The following is a 7,396-nucleotide window of genomic DNA, read 5'->3' on the forward strand; positions in this document are numbered from 1 at the left end:
TGAGCCACCCAGGCACCTCTGTGCAGTTTAAATAATAACTACGTACTGAATGCCCATGTAACCATCACTCAGGTTAAGAAATAAGATCCCAGGTGTTTTCAATGCCTTATTACAGAAGGAGGGAGCAGTTTACTATGAGACAGAGTCTAAATTTCCTTGTTGTTCCTTGATCAGAAATGAACGTTTTCCCTCCTCATTTCTCTTTTGGCTCCTTAGTGCTGAATTTGGAAAAGATCCTAAGGTAAATAAGCACAAATACCTTCCTTCCTAACTCCTGAACTCAAATTATTTGCATAATAGTTCATAATTCTCCCTGATGATGTATTTAAGAGAAAGAGGGAACATGTAATTAATGAAAACGAAGTATTTTAAACCTAATTATAAAAGAATTATAAAATTCTTTTATAATTATGATGTGCTGTCCTGGATTGTTGCTATTTTTAATAAACCCCCATGTGAAAAGTTTTGGCAGGAAGGAGTGATTACCAAGCCTAAACAAAATGTAGTCTCTAACAGGACTCTCAAGTGCAGTGGCCCTAAATACTGAAGAGTGCATTCAATGACTGATGTCTCATCTTTTGCAAAATGTCATACATTGTCTTCTGGGCTTATCACCTTATGGAGTATTTTGCATTTAGGTAAAATCCTTCATTCAACAAGTAGCTCCTGAGTACAATGCAGTACTAGGCACCATGAAGGGATGAACAAAAGTGGAAAAACATAATCCCTGCCTTCAGGGGGGCTTACAAAACACTGGGGAAGATAAAGCAGCCACTAATGAGGCAACTGAAAAGTACTTTACAATCCATAAACAATTGTCTGACAGTAAAGCACAGACTGAATACAGAAACTCACGGAACTAAAAATGGCTGTATTTCAAAAGCAGTTTGGAAGGCGGTTGTTTTGAACTTTGAACACATTTTACCCACAGAAGCGCTATTAAACAAATGTTGGCTGGATTTATAGGTTTGCCCAAAGAAACTCATTTAATTCACAATATGTGGAAATTCTGTCCGTATATTGGCTACGGGAATAGAGTAGAAAGCACACTAACCATTAGATAAAAATTAGAAAATAAAAACAATTATAAAATAGGTTTATAAAATGTATCGGGACATATTTTGCATGTGAAAGAAAGAGCATGTTTAATTAAAGCAGGTAGATGAAGCCTTCTTAGAGATTCTGAAAAGGATCCCTATCAAGAGCACTCATGGTCCATGAGGTATCTCCATTTTAACGTCAAAACATATATTTTTCATTTTTATTCACTCGTTCAGGTATTTATTGAGGATCTTTCCTATGTGTCAGGCACAGGGAATGCACGGAGAACACACAGGAATCCACGGAGCTGACATTCTAGTGCGGGGGGTGGTGGCAGAGAAACACAATGGTGCCAAGAAGTGGAAAGTGCTTTTCCTTGATAGAGGTTTTATGATCACCATGACTCTATGTTTATGACCAGCAGTAACTGTATATTCATCACCCTACATGATCGGGGTAGGAAGTTCTCTTTGTTCCCAACTGGAACTAAAAAAGGGGGGTGGGCGGGAAATAGGGTACAGACATTTTCCAAGGTTTCTGACAACAACTGCAAGATGGGAAAGGGATATGTGTGGGGGAAAAAATTTAGCTCAGCTATGATGAATGAGAAGAAAAAAATGGGCATGATTCCTTTGAGGAGGAAGAGGTGTTACATCACGCAGAAGTCACCAAGCCTTGCCATCACTCACCAAGAGCTTGGGCATTGTTAAAACAAAACAAAACAAAACAAAACAAAACAAAACAAAACAAGCAACAACAAATGTTGGCATGGACATGGAGAACAAGCAACCCTCATGCACTGTCGGTGGGAATGTAAATTGGTGCAACCACTGTGGGAATAGTATGAAGATTCCTCAAAAAAGTAAAAATGGAAATACCACATGATCCAATAATTCCACTACTGGGTATTTACCCGGAGTAAACTAAAACATCAATTCGAAAAGACATATGCACCCCTGTGTTCACTGCAGCATTATTTACAATAGCCAAGATATGGAAGCAACCCAAGTGTCCATCAACAGATGATGGGTTAATAAGATGTGATATATATATAATAGAATATTATGCAGCCATAAAAAGGGATGAGATCTTGCCATTTGTGAAAACATGGATGGACCTAAAGGGTAGTATGCTAAGTAAAATAAGTCAGACAAAGAAAGACAAATGCCATATGACTTCACCTCATGCGGAATCTAAAAAACAAATGAACAAACAAATAAGAAGCAGACTCAGACTTATACATACAGAGAACAAACTGATGGTTGCTAGAGGGGAGGGGTGAGGGCTGGGCAAAATGGGTGAAGGGGAGTGGGGGATACAGGCTTCCAGTTATGGAATGAAGAAGTCATGGGAATAAAAGGTACAGCGTAGGGAACACAGTCAATGGTGTTGTAATGGCGTTCTGTGGTGACAGATGGGAGCTGCACCTGTGAGCACAGCATAACGTATAGAGTTGTCAAATCACTGTGTTGTACAGCTGAAACTAATGTAACATTGTGTGTTAAATTTAAAAAACATTATCTGGAGGAGGAAGTGGTCTGCATTGACCATTTATGCTATCTTAGACACTTCTTTTCTCCTTTCCCTTCCTTCCTCCTTCCCTTCCACCATGCTTCCCTCCAGTCCCCTTTCCTCCCTTCCGTCCCTTCTTCTTTCCTTTCTTCCATCCCTCCCCTTCCTCCTTCCTTTTCTTCCTTTTCCTACCCTCGTTCTTTCCTCGAGGTAAACATCTACTGGTGATTTCCAGGCACCATACTAAGCGTTAGGGATACAAAGATGAATATGGCACAGTTCCTGTCCTGGTCCTCAAGCAGTTTATAGTCGACAACACTGTTCCTAAATCAGGGGTTAGTCATAATCTCGGGGTAGTATTTTTAACTATTTAAGAGCCTGTGTATCGCAAGCCTACCAACCAGAATGTATGCCAGTCGAGGCTCTAGAGTAGGGTCTTGGAAATCTCCTGCTGTACCAGTAGTTAACTTTGCAGTGGCTAGATATTGGAGACACGGGAGGCCCTGAAGGAAGGACTGAAGAAGCCAGGACAATGGGTGGGTAAGAGCACTTGGGGAGGGGAGGTAGTTCCGAGGGGAGTAGCTACGTGCCAAGTAGGAGAAAATTATTAGTCATTCTAACAGTGACTGTCCTTCACCAATGATACGACTGTATCGACAATACGAACTAAATCCTTAGCTCTACTCGATATTCGATGCTTAGGAAAACTGGGCACTGATTGTAGTAAGATTATGTGAGTGAGCAAAGCTTTCCTGAGTGAGTCTTGAGCTTAGTCTTGAGGAAGGTGACTGGCTTTCATCGGTAATTAGGAAGGACAGGACATCACTCAGAAGTGAGTGATATCCTAACAGTGGAAATGGATAAATCATATACAGAACGCAATAAAGAGACCAACCTAACCAGTGGTGTGGGCAGTGAGAAGGTACTGTAATAGAACGAGGAGTGACTTTGGGAGAATGGGTCGCGTGCAGTCAGGGGATGAGAAAGCGGGTTGGCTGTGGTGTCAATTGGGAAGAGAGAAACTTAGAGGTTAGGAGTTCAGTTCCGACACTGCAGTCGGAAAAATGGGGATGCTCTGTACATCCTGCAGCAAGGAATGGTGTGATGAAAGTGACATATGACAGAAAATACTCTGTTGACCATCTGGAGACTGAAGAAGGGTAAAGCTAGTTTAAGAAGCTGCTTCAGCAATGGCTAGTAAGAGTTGATTAGGGCCTGGACCAGGATGCTGACTACGGAAACAAAAGGAAGGGTTCCATCTGGCCGATACTGCAGGCCCATGCGAGGAGTGGAGAAAGAAGAATCAATGAGGAGAATAATACGAACGACACCTTAAATAAGACAAAAGTGGACGGGTAAACATCCAGAGGAAAATGCACGTCTCTAACACTTAACTCTTTTCAAATAGCAAATTTAGCCACGTGACGATGCTCTTTACTTTATAAAATAAGGAGTCTAACTTCTGAAGACGAGGCAGTAGGAACTGATAATCTCACTGATGCTAAGAACAAGGTTGCCGTAGGATACCAATGAGGGATAGCATTAGGCCAAATGTTTTATTGTTCATTTATAGTTACATTAAAAGAAACGTATGCAGCGCGAAATCTTTGAAAGGTATGTGAAGTATCTGCTCGATTTCATTGTTCTGATGTTTACTTATTAAAAGTCATTTCCAAATGAGTTTTATCTTCCGAAGGTGGAGGGAAATGCTTGATTTTTAACTGAGTTAATTTTCAGTTGACTCTTAAGATAACAGGGAGGCTTTAGGAGCCTAATTAAGCCATGTATTTGCTCTAATTACTTTAGCTGCAGAGTGCGAGGAAACAAAAGCGGCAAACAGACCTGTTCTGTGTGCAGCACTCAGGCATTTGACGGTTGTTTGCTCCAGCAGAGGTTTTGAGTAGCATAGAAGTAAAGAAGCCGAGACCAAAGCCATCATCTGCAAGCGGTGGCCGCAGCCACAAATCAGGGGGCAGCCCTTATCCCCGCGTAGTACAGAAAGCATCATTCATTGTGCATGGCTTCATTTACGTCCAAACACAGAGAAAGCAATCATCATTGCTAGCACCCGTTTTTAATAGCAAGGGTGGCCCCACATTTTTATCAACATAATTGGACATTAGCTCACAAAGACTATGGAGCTAATACTTAGAGGGAAAAAAATTATATATTGGGCAAGAATAATAGTGCTTTTATACTGGTTACTTTTTCCTCTTAGCCTTTCTTCTCTTGAACAATGCCCATATTTAATGCAACAGTTTAATTTTTAAGCTAAGTAAATCCACATTTCTATTATCCATTTTGATTTCAGCACAAGTGGAGTTTAGAATACTGATGATCGTGTTTGTGAGGAAAAAGGCTGATGAGTTTTTATTGTAGCCACTACTCAATTCAGTCAAACAACTGCTTTCTGAAAACGGGATTCACAGGAAATTTCTTCTAAAGGCAAACCCCATTAAAGGCGTATTTCTTCATGAGATAGAAACTGTTTTAGAGGCACCGTGGCTGTGCTCATCCAGGTACACCTGACTATCGAGGTGTAAAACACCAGCTGAAATGCTTGCATTTCCCCCTCCCTCAGCTAAACTGGCAAACAAGAAATAGTGGCGGTGTTCTTACATCTTCATCTGTTGTTTTTAAAAATCTGTGTTCGCGACTCTGGGCTCAGAGTCCAGCCTCTACAGAAATTATACCTGGATATGGAAAACAATCTCTTTCTGGGGTAATCTGTCATGCATATGAAAACAAAAGCAACAGCAACAAAAAAGAGGCAGGAATCTATAACCAAAGAGGAGCGGAGCACTAAAGCACCCATCTGGTGAGTCCAAGCCAAACACAAAGTCTCTCCTTTTTGCCTGAACCCTCTAGATGTCCGTACCACCCCTCTGCTTTATTTTGCCTACGGAAACCTGACCTAAACTAAACAACTATCCTATATCATTAAGTTGTCCAGGAAGATGAAAGTTTAAATACATGTCGGACAAGCAGCAGCTTCTGGTGCAAGTCAGTAATGATGGTCTCCCCCAGAGAGCTTCAGTGTTGGCACAACTTTTAGAACTGAGGAGATCTGGTTGACTTATGTAAAGAAAATAATGGTCTTCTAGCCACACATTCTCCCTGTTCACAAGTAGTAATATTTGCCCCCATCTTCTCCCACTGTAGGAAACAGACAGAGTAAAATCCCTCCCTGCAACATCTCATGATATCTGTAACTCCATTTTGATGCAGCCAAATAATAGACTTTGGATACAAATGATCAGCCTTGGTAATCTTGCACTGTAATTGTGTAAAAATTTTTTTTCCATATTTCTTTCTTAACACATTATTAGTCCTAGGGGTCTCTGCCAGAGTAGAGAATAATGCCTGACAAAGAACTGTTTAAGAGGACCACATAAAATTTAACAAGTTTAGATGCTCTCCTATAGTCTGTTGATAAGAGAACAAACTTAGTTGTCTCTTTAAAAGACCATATAAGCTTAGATATATGAGATTGTTTAAAAGAAGAAATGATCGTGGTGATATTTGTGTGTGTGAATCGCTCTCTCCTACGCAGCACTACAAACCTCACTTACCAAATCTACACACCTCTCAAAATAGAATAGAATCAAGTTTAAATGCAATGTTTTTCATTAATAGACTGGTGAAAAAACTTACAACAAATAGGATGGAAGTTTTAATATCTTTATTATGTAAACAAGTGGCACAAGATAAGGAAAAAAAATACTAAGACTCCAAGAGATAAAGCAAAGGGCATAAAAGACACTTTACAGAAGATAATCTACTGTCAGCAAATATATGTAAGTTTTTTTATCTCACTAGTAAACAAAAATGCAAATTAAAAAACCAGTCCAATACCATTTCACCCATGTATCAGTGATTTTTTAAAAAAAAATAAGAATGCCCAATTCTGCCAATCAGTATGGTGACATGGTAAACTGATATAATATTTTTGAAAAATAATGCATCGCATGTTCATATCTTTCACCCAGTAATTCTACTCCTTGGTTTCCACCCCAAGGGACTAATTCTAAACATTAAAAAAAAAAAAAGCTATAGGAACAAGATGTTTGTTGCAGCATTATCTATAATATTACAAAACAAAAAACAGCCAAACAGCGCAAAGCAGAGGGATTCTTAAGTACATTAATACACAGCTGCCTAGAACACTTTGCAGCGTTTTAAATGACGTTTAGGCTGATCCATAATAATACAGGAAAATGTTACCTTGTAGCATTGAAAAGAACAAGATACAAAATGATGTACAGTGTAAGCCTACTACTCTATGCCAAAACTCTGTAAGGACATGAGGATTTAAAAATCTATTATTTTCAGTATTTTCCAAACTTTATTCAGGATGCCATTTAATGTCTTTCAATACATTCTAAAATGTCATGTTTTTACTCACAGTACTTCCAAATGCGTTGCCTTGTTTTCAAAACATTTCTATCTAAAGCAAAACCCTACGCTTGCAAAGACTCATAAAACATCGTAATACCTATGATAAAAATTTTATTTTATTTTATTTTATTCATTATCATTTGGGTTGTAAGTGTAGGAAATCTTCTATGTATGTGACCAGGCAGCTGAAACATGTAGGGAGCAGCTCCAGTCAGGGCCCTCTGAGCATCCACACTCATTGTGCTTCTGAGAGCCCCTTTCAGAAACCACGGCTGTTCGGAGCACCTGTGAATATGCTGTGCTTATAAGCCGGCGGCAGCAGAGGGAACGTTAATGTTTCTAATATTTTGGAGACAACCAAAACCAATTTCTTTTTTCCCCAAGTGGGAGCGTCAAAAAGGAGCCCTTCACCCAAATATGTTTATTCTGCTCCTGAGAGAGAACA

Source organism: Callorhinus ursinus, unplaced genomic scaffold, assembly GCF_003265705.2.
Source record: "Callorhinus ursinus isolate GAN/ISIS: 27379988/994484 unplaced genomic scaffold, GSC_fseal_2.0 scaffold65, whole genome shotgun sequence".
NCBI lineage: Eukaryota > Metazoa > Chordata > Mammalia > Carnivora > Otariidae > Callorhinus > Callorhinus ursinus.